A 12,678-nucleotide genomic window follows, 5' to 3' on the forward strand; every position below is an offset into this window, starting at 1 on the left:
AACCAACATCTGGAAACTGTATAAGAGGTTTAGCATCTCATGGTTTTCACTTGAGTGAAGGTTCTGGATTTCTGTACTAGACTTTTTCCTTCTATACATATCGAGTAGCACCTTAGCAGCCTGCTCATCTCTGACTTTTCTAGAGACACATAATTTGTTTGATGACCACTATAGATAGCACTCCATTTCTCCTTGTCTCTGATAAATCATTGCCATCTGATCCCTAAGACCCTTCTTTTTTCACTGAGCTAGAGGAACTCAATTCTACTCAGAGCTTGCTACCATCATTTCCAGCCCATAGGTGACATTTATAAGCTTTTCTTTTTCTTTTTCTTCTTCTTCTTTTTTTTTTTTTTTTTTTTTTTTTTTTTTGAGACAGCATCTTGCTCTGTCACCCAGGCTGGAGTGCAGCAATCTTGGCTTACTGCAGCCTATGCCTTCTGGGCTCCTCCCAAGCAGCTGGGATTACAGGCATGTACCACCATGCCCAGCTATTATTTTCGTATTTTAGTAGAGACGGGGTTTTGCCATGTTGGCCAGGCTGGTCTTGAACTAGAATCAAGTCATTCATCAACCTTGGCTTTTCAGTGATATCCTTTCCCCTCTTCTGCCAAATTTTAAATGTCTTGGTGAAAGTACCATCTTCTGGTTCCTCTGTGTGGTATCAGTGGATAATATTTCTACTATTCCCAGGTTAGTGGGGGATAAAGTGAAGGTCAAAATAAGATTGTGGGACTTAGTTGAAGTATTAATAGTTTTCCTTCTTCTCATATGGGAATTTATGGAAAGTAAAGAGTAAAACTGTTTATTTTTTAGTATTCTCAATTGAAATGTAAATAACCCTGAAATATGCTACACAGTGTTCCTGAAATGTGGTCCAGGCACCACTTGTATCAAAATTATCTGGAGGCAGATATTAGAACTGAAGCATCCTCGGCCTCATACAGATACAATTGAGTCAAATGCCCCAGAGGAAATATCTGATAATATCCATTTTAACAAAACTTTAGATGGCAGTCATGCATACCAAAATCTGAGATGCCACAATATGGAGGTAGTTAGAATAAACATAATTTAGAATTATACTATCATTAAACAAAGTATATGGGAGGCCATTGTTTTGGACTGAGCTCCAGAACTAGGCCCCAACAGACCTGACCAAACCAAAATATAGTCACTCAAGCTAAATGCCAAACAAGCAAAGGAAACTTTAAGAAAGCAGGTAAGTCCCATAACAGATCAGTTTTATTTTATTTTATTTTTTCTGAAAACAGGAGATTCAGATCTACCTGATTCAGCATAAAAAGGAAGTTCTCTCTGCTTTCACCCTTACAAAAATCAAGTAACCTGAAGTAACTTGATTTTATTCAATCAACTACTTTTCTATTGTTCTATCTCCTTAACTCATCTTACAAAAGCCACTTTTCTGCTCTTGTTCGTTGAAAGATCTCATTCTATGCTTTAGAATGGAGGCTGCCCCAATTAATAAATTAAGAATAAAAGCCAATTAGATTTATAACAGTTTGTTTTAATTTTGTTTTGAAATATTCACAACAGATTCTCATCGTGTATCAGGAAAAAAGAGACATAAGAAAGAAAAGAGAGGTGCCATGTTGTATTTATAATAACTCCCTTTTCCTTTGGTTCATAAAACAATGTCTAAATGTTTGCATTAAATAGCCTGCACAGTATGCTACTTTCCAGTAATCACATATTTTTCTGTTTGCTTTGGTTTGCATTTCACCTCTAAACTCTTCTTGCAATTTAATTGCCCTTGTAAGAGTATTGGAAAGTAAGACATTTAAGAGAGATTTAGTCCATGAAGGGTCTACTGTTATAATTAGATTAATGCCTTTATTGGGAGAATGAGTTATTTAGAAGTGAGTTCCTGATAAAAGGATGGAGTTTGTCTTGATTCCTCTCTCTGGCTTCTGTGCTCACTTGCACTTCCACCGTGGGCTAACACAGAAAGAAGGCCCTCACCAGATACCAACACCATGCTCTTGGACTTCCCAGCCTCCAGAACTCTGAGCCAAATAAACTTTTTTAATTTGTAAATTATCCAGTCTGTGATATTCTGTTATAGAAACAGAAAACAAACAAAGACACTACTTTTAACCTCAACTATCATAATGGTTGGAGAACATTTGCTAAGTTCTTTATTAACACAGGACTAGGACCTCTTAAAATGGTAATTGACAGCTATCTTGAAGTGAGACTGGACCTAAATAACTCCCAGTAGGGATGGATTTGATAATTGTTAGGTACGGCTTAGTAACCCCCCACTTAAACATGCTTCCTGAAATCCAAGTCCCTTCAAAATGAGCTTCTTCCACTCAAATCTTTGTCTCACAGACTATTTCTAGGTTAGTACAATTTAAAACAAGAAAATATTAACTATATGAGCTTGGTTATTTTTAGTGTTTGGACAGGATGTGGGAAAGTTAAGTTTACTATTAGAATTTAAAATAGCTTAGTCTTTTCTCCCTACATTAATATTAAAAGCATCCAGCTCAAGGAAGAAAAAATTAGAATTCATTTAACATAAAACAAATCAGTTAAAGAATTGCAAATCCTTTGTTTAACAGAGTAAGCACTGTATAAGAATCAGTGATGAGGCTGGAAATAGGGGAAAATTATTTACTGCAATGAAGAGGTTGATTTGAGGGATTACTTTAGAATTAGGGCTAAGGTTAGGCCAGGCATGGTGGCTCACAGCTGTAATCCCAGCACTTTGTGAGGCCAAAGAGAGCAGATCACTAGGTCAAGAGTTGGAGACCAGCCTAGTCAACACAGTGAAACCCAATCTCTCCTAAAAATACAAAAATTAGCTGGACATGGTGGTGCATGCCTTTAATCCCAGCTACTCGTGAGGCTGAGTCAGGAGAATTACTTGAACCCAGGAGGCGGAGGTTTCAGTGAACTGAGATGGCACCATCGCACTCCAGCCTGGGCAACAGTGTGAGACTCCTCAAAAAAAAAAAAAAAAAAGAAAGAAAGAAAGAAAGAAAAGAAAAAGAATTAGGACTAAGGTTAAATTTAATTCCAAGTTTTTTCTAAGGTAATAACAGTGCTCATACAATCTTTGAGAACTTATGCCACTAAGATTTTACATATGAAAAATTTGACCTTCCAGTTCTAAATTAGCAAACATTTTAAAGTCAAAGCAAACTTAGGGAACATGGTAACCATGAATTATTCATGGAAACAAATGACAACATTGAATCTTGAATATTGAAGTCTTGTTAACAATACTCTGTTACTGTTTCCACATTAACAAAAAATCTAGAATTAAGATCTCTTGAAAATTGACCACTGGTGAACATTAAAGTAAGGTGCATGTAGGAAAAAAATAAAAATAAAATAATTAAACATTGATCATGTGACAAAAAGGGGAATGGATGAGGTAAACAGAATATAATGTGTTTACTTTGTTTGTTTTAATCTGGAAGTCAACGGATAATGTAAGATAGAATTGTAATTATTTTAAAAATTAAGTACAAGATGATACTGCCTGTCATTTTTTCTCATTATTACAGAAGATTATTCTAGAACTAATAACTCTTGTGGAGAAATATTTACTTTAAGTTCTTAAATTTACATCAATTTCTGCCAAATTCAATGAAATTTAATGTATTCTGTTTATCACAGTTTAAAAAAAAGCACTGAGTTTTAACTCCTGTCATCCTATTTTTACAAATAGGGAGATATGAAATTTTGTACCACAAAAATGACAATTATTTCTCAGTGGGAGTATTCCTGGGCTTTTTTTCTTTTCCCATTCTTTACTTACGTATTTCTTAATATATTCAAAATGAGCATGCGTATCTTTTAAAAAGCCACAGCATTATTATTACCCTATTTAAAAATTAATAAGAAACTTTAATATGTAACTCTATAGTTTTTACAATAGAGTAAGATAATATATTAGAATAACAATTGTGTCCCTGTTTTTCACCATCATAAAATAATCTGAAACACATACTAATTTATAGGGTCAATCACACATAAATTTCTTTTTTCTAAACTCTATATTTATTTTAAATCATATGTCATATTTTAGTTTCAGTGTTTTACCAATATGCTTTTATCCATATTCAGTCATACAGGCATTCATGGCAAATTTGTGACCTCATAATCATTCTTCTGCTCTCAGCTTTCCCATGTGTTTCAGATCCTAGATAGACATAGCTACTGTTGATGTCATCGGACATTATGTGCAGTAGATCACCATCTTGAACTAGAAATACAGAATTCTACTTTTTTTGCTATAATTAGATAATCTTCAGTCCCTGGAGTTTACAAAGCTGTGTCTGTTATTCTTGAAAATCTTGTGTCATTTCCAGAATAAATGAAAGGATTGCTGCCATTGTAGAAATACCACTACTGTTCACTTCAGCCACTAACCACCTAACTTTCATACTGCTTACGGCACCAGCACCCATTCAAGGCACTAACCACCTCCCACTACAAAAAAGCACTCATTCCATTCAAACGGCAATTTTCCCTGTAAGTTTATAATCAAACACAATCACCATCATTCACACTGCCCTCCTTAATTTCTGCTATTCACTATCCATTCCCCCAACAGCCACTCTTAAAATCTGCGATCTGTCTTTAGTTTCCATCTGTCCTTTATTTTCTTATCCTCTTGCTGTATCCTCTTTCTTATCCTCTTGCCTTTCTCATTGGTGAGTTCATAAATAACACCTCTCTGATATTTATCAAGAAGGCTTTTACAAAGACACAATAATTTATACACCTTCAACAATTTTGTGTGAGTGTGGCATTCACTTGAATTTCCATCATCATGTTCATTAAACACATTTGTGACCCTCAGTTATACAGACACATCCAAATGGATCTTCTCAACTCGTTCTTGAGTAAAGTACAGTTTTAGCGATGATGGTCTGAACTAAGGGGTTAATATTTTCCTTTCGTTTTTTTTTTTTTTTTTTAATGTTATATATTGCTTTGAAACACTAAAAGAACAGAATTTTTGTCCATCTTATAGCAACTATCGTTCTGTGGAATGGAAAACCAATGAACACTGAACTGAAGAGTTTTATAAAATTGTATATGCTCTGTTTCCACATACATGAAGGTTTAATATAATGTTTATAATATATCTTTTTCAAATACAAAATCTATTTGCTATCTTTATTATGAAAATCCAAGACCATATTAATCACATCTTTGGGTTTTATAATTTTACTTGAACTTTGACCTGAGAATTGTTTGAGTTATTTAACTAAACGCTACTTTTGTTAAATTCTATCACATGGAAATTCATTTAATGCATTTATAAATGCTCAATTAATGTGGGAACCTTATTTCCCTTAAGTATTGTATTAGTAGCTTCCACCTTATGGGAAATTTATTGCTTACTTCTGCCACTATTAATTTTATAGCAAATTAATATTAAGCTATTATTTTATTCTAAAATAAAGTAACTTTTTTTATAATTTGTGAACCATCATAATAAATTGCATGGAAATTAGAGTGCATAACATTTACTCCAGTGAAAATTTCTTGTTGCTGAATGGAGATTTCAAGTATGTGTCTGATAATATTTTACATGATCACTTTAAACTAATTTCTATAATTTCTTTACAGATCTTTTGCACCAAGCAAACAATCTGTAGACCATTTATTACAGTGTTTTACATTGCAATTAACCTCACAAAGGTGTAAAATGTGAATAAAGAAGAAAAGTTAGTGTTCCTTAATTAGATTTTAAATCACATATAATAATACTTTTTAAATGTTCCCTATTCAGAGAAACAATGAGCAGAAAATATATGAAAAATATCATTTAGGTTCTTGTTTGAAAAATAATAAAATAAATTATTATAATGAAACCTTTTTATTATTTTTTCACTTTGGTCTGTAAGTTATTTTACGTTTCTGAAACAAAATATTGAGTATTAGGCAAGTGTTAAATCTTAAGTTGTGGATATAGAATAAGTTATAAATTGGCTATCTGTTGCTGCAAAATGAAAGACCCCAAAATTTAACTTAAATTAGCAAATATTTATTATCCTCAGATTTTGGGTGTTAGGAATCCAGGTGTACCTCAGCTGGATGTTTCTGACTCAAGGTCATCATAAGGTTGCAGACATGGCTTCAGCTGGGACTGTATCTGAAGACATATTTACTTACTGGCCTGGTGGCTGATGCCTCAGTTTCCTGCCGTCGACTCTCTCCATAGGGATGCCTTGAGTGTTCTGAAGACATGGTGGTTGCTTTCCCCAAAGTGATAATGAGAGAGAGAACAACAGAGAGAGAGAGAGAGACAGACAGGGAGATAGAGAAACAAGATGGGAACTTCAGTCTTCAAAATCTAATCTGATAGGTGACATTGACCACCTCTCTGTTTTATTAGAGTATGTTTAGAATAGACACTTAACTATGATTGAGAAAAAATGTGGTCATAACACCTGGCAATATATCACTTTGCCTCCATTTGCTTTGTCTATTTGTATCATGCAATCCATTTATTTACCTTGAGCTAAAAATAATAACAGAATATAGACTCAGTTTGAATGTGACATTTATCAGGAATGCACTAATTTACTAAATCTTCTTGGCTAGTGAAGTGGGCTTGCTTTCTTCAATAGTGTGTTTTAAAATAGTTTTTATTTGAATGAAATATATGTGGCATATAATTGCCATTTAACTATTTTTAAGTACAGTTCAGTGTTATTAAGTATATTCACGATGTTGTGCAACCATCACCACTATCTATGTACAAAATGTTTACATTATTCCAAACAGAAATACTACAGCCATTAAGCATTAACTCTGCATTCCCTGTTTCTCCAGACTCTAGTAAGCTCTAAACTTCTTTCTATGAACTGGCCATTTAAACTATTTCATTTAAATAGAATTATATTTGTCCTATTGTGTCTAGCTTCACTTAGCATAATGTTTTTGAAGATCCATGTTGCAACATGTATCAGAATCTATTTTTTTTATTGTTGAATGCCATTTCATTGTGCATACACACCACACTTTATTTATCCATTCATCGCTCCTTGGGTTGTTTCCACTTTTCAGCTTTTGTGAATAGTACTATAATAAACATACAAGTGTCTGTTTGAGTCTCTGTTTTCAATTATTTATAGTGTATATACCTATGAATGGAATTACTGTGATACATGGTAATTCTGTTCACTATTTTTTAGCACTCCCAGACTTTTTCACAGCAGTTACACTGTTTTACATTCCCATCAACAATGAAGGAAGGTTCCAATTTCTTCATAGCTTAATAGTGATTATTCTCCATTTTCTTTTTCTTTCTTTTTTTTTTTTTTTTTTTTTTTTTTTTGAGACGGAGTCTCGCTCTGCCGCCCAGGCTGGAGTGCAGTGGCTGGCTGGATCTCAGCTCACTGCAAGCTCCGCCTCCCGGGTTTACGCCATTCTCCTGCCTCAGCCTCCCGAGTAGCTGGGACTACAGGCGCCCGCCACCTCGCCCGGCTAGTTTTTTGTATTTTTTAGTAGAGACGGGGTTTCACTGTGTTAGCCAGGATGGTCTTGATCTCCTGACCTCGTGATCCGCCCGTCTCGGCCTCCCAAAGTGCTGGGATTACAGGCTTGAGCCACCGCGCCCGGCCTCTCCATTTTCAAAAATTATCTTCAACCTGGTAAGTATGGCATGATACATCAGAGAGGTTTTGATATGTATTTCCATAATGACTAATGATGTTGAGCATTTTAATGTGCTTATAGGCTATTTACATAGCTTCTTTAAAAAAATGTCTATTCAAGTACTTTGCCATTTTTAATTAGATTGTTATTGGTGTTGAGTTGAAGGGATTCTTTGTACAATCTGGATGGATCATTATCTCATCAAATATATGGTTTGCAAATTTTTCTTCATTTTGTAAGTTTTTTTTTTTGTACTTTCTTCATAATGTTCTTTAATTTGCAAGTAATTTTTGTTTGTTGTCTTTTATAAAGCCCTATTTATTTGTTTTTTCTTTTGTTGCTCATGCTTTTGTCATATCTAAAAATCTATTGTCAAATTCAAAGTAATTAATATTTACCTCTGTATTGTCTCCTAACAGTTTTAGGGTTAGCTCTTGTATTTAGGTGACTGATGCATTTTAAGTGAATTTTCATATATGTTTGAAATAGGAGTCTAGTTTTATTATTTTGCATGTGACTATCTCGTGGCCCTAACATCATTTGTTGAAGAGGCTGTTAATTTGCCATTGAATGATTTTGATACCTTTGTCAAAAATAAATATGCCATAGATGTATGAGTTTGTTTTCTATATGTCTTATACATTTTCCATCCTTCATTTCCTCCATTACTGCTGTATTTGATATTTAGTAGTTTTATTTTCAGTGAACCATAGTTTTCCTTTCAATCATTTTCTGTATGCCTTTTAGATTTTCCCTTAAGGTTACCACATGTGTTACATTTAATACCCTAAATTTATGACAATCTAGTTCAAACTGATACCAACTTAATTTCAATAACATAAAACATTCTGTACATATAAAGTCTCATACATCCCACACTTACATTGTTATAATCTGTCTTTATTCATTTTTCACACAACAGCATTAATTTTATATAATTTGTTATGTATCTCTCTTTTAAAATCTGTAGGAAAGAAAAGTAGAGTTATAAACCAAAAATACAATAATACTGGTTTTGCATTGGTCCACATATTTATCTTTACCAGAGGTTCTTATTTCTTCATATGGCATTGAATTACTGTTCGGTGCCCTTTCATTTATTTATTTATTTATTTATTTATTTATTTATTTATTTATTTTTGAGATGGAGTCTCCCTCTGTCACCCAAGCTGGAGTGCGGTGGAGCAATCTCGACTCAATGCAAGCTCCGCCTCCCGGGTTCACGCCATTCTCCTGCCTCAGCCTCCTGAGTAGCTGGGACTACAGGCGACCGCCACCACGCCTGGCTAAGTTTTTGTATTTTTAGTAGAGACGGGGTTTCACCATGTTAGCCAGGATAGTCTCGATCTCCTGACCTCATGATCTGCCCGCCTCAGCCTCCCAAAGTGCTGGGATTACAGGCGTTAGCCACCGTGCCCGGCCTCAGTGCCCTTTTATTTTAACCTGAAGGACTCCCTTTGGCATCCCTCGTGTGGCAGTTCCAGTGATAATGAATTCTCTCAGCTTTTGTTTATTTTGAAATGTCTTAATTTTATCCAATTTTCCCAAATTAAAATTTTTGGTAGATAAATTTTTTCAGTAATTTACATATATCACCATATTGTCTTCTTGCCTTCGGGGTTTCTGCTGATAAATTGCTGTTAATCTTATTGAGAATCTTTTGTATGTGATGAGTTGTTCCTCTTTTACTCCTTTCAAGTTTGTTTGTAAATTTGATGAGTCTCTCGAAATCATCCCATTTATGTTTCTTGGTTGTAGATTCATGTCTTTATTAAATTTGGGAGTTTTCAGCTATTATCACATCATATTTCTTCCCCCATCCTTTGTCTTCTGGGCTTCCCATAATGCATTTGTTGGTGCCCTGGTGGTGCTCTATAATCCCCTTACGTTCTGTTCAGTTTTTCACCCCTTTTTTCTTTCTTCTTCTCTGAATTAATCATTTCATTTGTATTATCTTCAAGTACACTGATTTTTTTTGCTTAATTATTGTGCTTTTTAGCTCCAGAATTTCTGATTGTTTCTTTGTTATAATTTATATTTCTTAATATTCTTATTTTGTATATATACTATTTCCCTGATTTCCCATAGTTATTTGTTAATGTTTCTTTTAATGTTTAGAATTTAGCAAAATTAACAGTTGTTTTTTGTTTTAAAAATTTTATGTATTTAATTATTTATAACTGACTAATAAGGTTGTATACATTTATGCTGTGCCATATGATGCTTTCATATATATATACACATTTTAGAATGGCTATATCAGGTTTATTAACAGATCCATTGCAAGAGTTATTTTCAAGTTATTGTTTTGTAAGTCCAAAATTTTGACTTCATTAGAGTAAATCAACATTTTTCATTACTTTGAATCAGCATATTTTTCTGTTACTTTGTACACCTTGTGATATTTTTGTTAAAAAGTGGACATTTGAATATTATAATGAGATAATATTAGAAATTAGATTTTCTCCCTTCCCCAGAGTTTGCTGTTATTTTGTTGTCATTTGTGGTTGTTTCAATCGAAAGCTATAGTAGACAATTTGCTTAGTGTCTTTTTCAAACTCTTTTTCTAAAGGCTCTATCCCTTGTATGCAGTCAAAAAAGTCCCTGTGCCTTAGTTGGTGTCTACCCAGTGTTTTAACAGAGATTTCCTTTGAAAGAGAATGTCAGCAGCTAAAACCAGCCAACCAACCAAAAAAACACTTGTCCGAGTCTGAAGGGGGTGCTCCTTCAGCACTTAACCAGGCTTGTACTGGGACTAAGAATCAACTAAAAATGACAGGTTTGTGTCTTCCTAGATTTTTCTAAGCATTTTGTCTTTCTCTGGGTCTCAGCACGGTCTTCAAAATTTCTCCTCATATGAACGTGCTTTTGAATGTCTTAGCTTCCCAAAGGAACTCTTTCTAGCTTTTACTCCCAAGCTACAGGTAGTCTATCGTATGTTTCAGCGTACTCTTTGCCACGAGAGTCTGCAGGTTATTGGGTTGGCTTGCAGTGTTTTTGAGTAATGTCCAGTACTTGCTTCCTGGCCTGGATTCTAAATTTGTTGAAACAGATGTGAGTGCCTTACATCACTCCCTCAAGTGGCTTTCATACAAGTGAGAATACACACACAGAATAATTTGCAAATAGAGTCTGTTCTGGTTCCTCCACAACCAGAGACCAGAGTTTTACTCTGGTAATGTGGACATCTCTCTTCAAGAGTGCTGCCATGCCCAAGGGATTTGAAACAAGGAGAGTAAAAACATCACAAATATTTTCTATATTTGTTGTTTGTTTTTATTTTTATTTTATTTTATTTTATTTTGCTGTTTTTCTTAACATTTATTTTAGATACAGGGTACACATGCAGATTTGTTACATGGGAATATTGCATGATGTTGACGTTGGGAGGACAGATACTGACACTCTGATCATGAGCGTAGTCCCCAATAGGTAGTATCTTTGAATCCACACACTCCCCATCCCCCATAGTAGTCCTGAATGACTACTGTTCCCATATTTATGTCCATGTATATTCAATGTTTAGCTACCACTTATAAGTGAGAACATGTAGTATTTGGTTTTCCGTTTCTGCATTAATTTGCACAGAATTATGACCTCCAGCCCCATTCATGTTGCTGCAAAAGACATGATTTCATTCTTTCATGGCTGTATAGTATTCCATGGTGTATATGTACCACATCATCTTTAGCTAATCTATCATTGGTGGGCACCTGGGTTGATTACATGTCTTTGCTATTGTGAATAGCACAGGAATGAACACACAAGCACATGTGTCTTTTTGGTAAAATGGTTTATTTTCTTTGGGTATATATTGAATATGAGATTGCTGGGTCAAATGGTAGCTCTATTTTAAGTTACATGAGAAATCTTCACGCTGCTTTTCACAGTGGCTGTACTAATTTTCATTCCCATCAAGAGAGTATAGTGTTACATTTTCTCCCAAGCCTCACCGGCATCTGTTGTTCTTTTAATAATAGCAATTCTGACTGGTGTGAGATGGTATTTGTGGTTTTGGTTTGCATTTTTCTAATGATTAGTGATGCTAAGCAGATTTTCATATGTTCGTTGGCCCCTTATATGTCTTTTTTTTTCTTTTTTGAGAAGGGTTTGTTAGTATCCTTTGTCCATTTTTTAATGGGATTATTTGGTTTTTACTTATTAATTTGTTTAAGTAACCTACAAAATCAGGATATTATACCTTTGTCACGTGCATGGTTTGCAAATATCTTCTCCCATTCTGAGTTGTCTGTTTGCTCTGTTGATAGTTTATTTTTCTGTTCAGAAGATTTTTAGCTTAATTAGGTGCTACTTTATTTTTGGTTTTGTTGTAATTTCTTTCAGAGACTTAGTTAAAAATTCCTTGCCAAGACTGATGTCGAGAAAAGTATTTCTTAGGTTGTCTTCCAGGATTTTTATGGTTCGAGGTTTTACATTTAAATCTTTAATCCATTTTGAATTAATTTTTTATATGGCAAAAGGAAGGGGTGCAGCTTCAATCTTCTGCATATGACTAGCCAGTTATCTCAGCACCATTTATTGAATAGGGAGTCCTTTCCCCAATGCTTATTTTCATCAGCCTTGTTATAGATCAGATGATTGTAGGTGTGTGACTTTATTTTCCAGTCTTCTATTCTGTTCCATTTTTCTCTGTGCCTGTTTTTGTACTGGTACAAACTGTTTTGATTACTCTGGCTTTATACTGCAGTTTAAAGTAAGGTAGTGCAATGCCTCTGGCTTTGTTCTGTTTGCTTAGGATTGCTTTCACAATTCAGGCTCTTTTTTGGTTCCATATGAATTTTAGCATACTTATTTTTTCTAATTCTGTGAAGAATGACATTGCTATTTTGATAGTAATATCATTGAATCTGTAAATTGCTGTGGGCAGCATGGCCATTTTTATTATATTGATTCTTCCAATCCATGAGCATGAAATGTTTTTCCATCTATTTGTGTCATCTCTGATTTTTCTCAGCAGTGCTTGATAGTTCTCCATGTGGAGATCTTTCAACTCGTTGGTTAGCCGTA

General features: G+C 34.3%; 1 long non-coding RNA gene across 2 annotated transcripts in view; it reads left to right on the plus strand.

Annotated features, from left to right (window-relative positions):
* LOC105472997 (uncharacterized) overlaps positions 1 to 12,678 on the plus strand; it is a 49,680-nt gene that overhangs the window by 3,937 nt on the left and 33,065 nt on the right. The gene's annotated exons all lie outside the window — the stretch shown is intronic.

The sequence above is a fragment of the Macaca nemestrina genome, chromosome 6 (assembly GCF_043159975.1).
Source record: "Macaca nemestrina isolate mMacNem1 chromosome 6, mMacNem.hap1, whole genome shotgun sequence".
NCBI classification, from domain to species: Eukaryota; Metazoa; Chordata; class Mammalia; order Primates; family Cercopithecidae; genus Macaca; species Macaca nemestrina.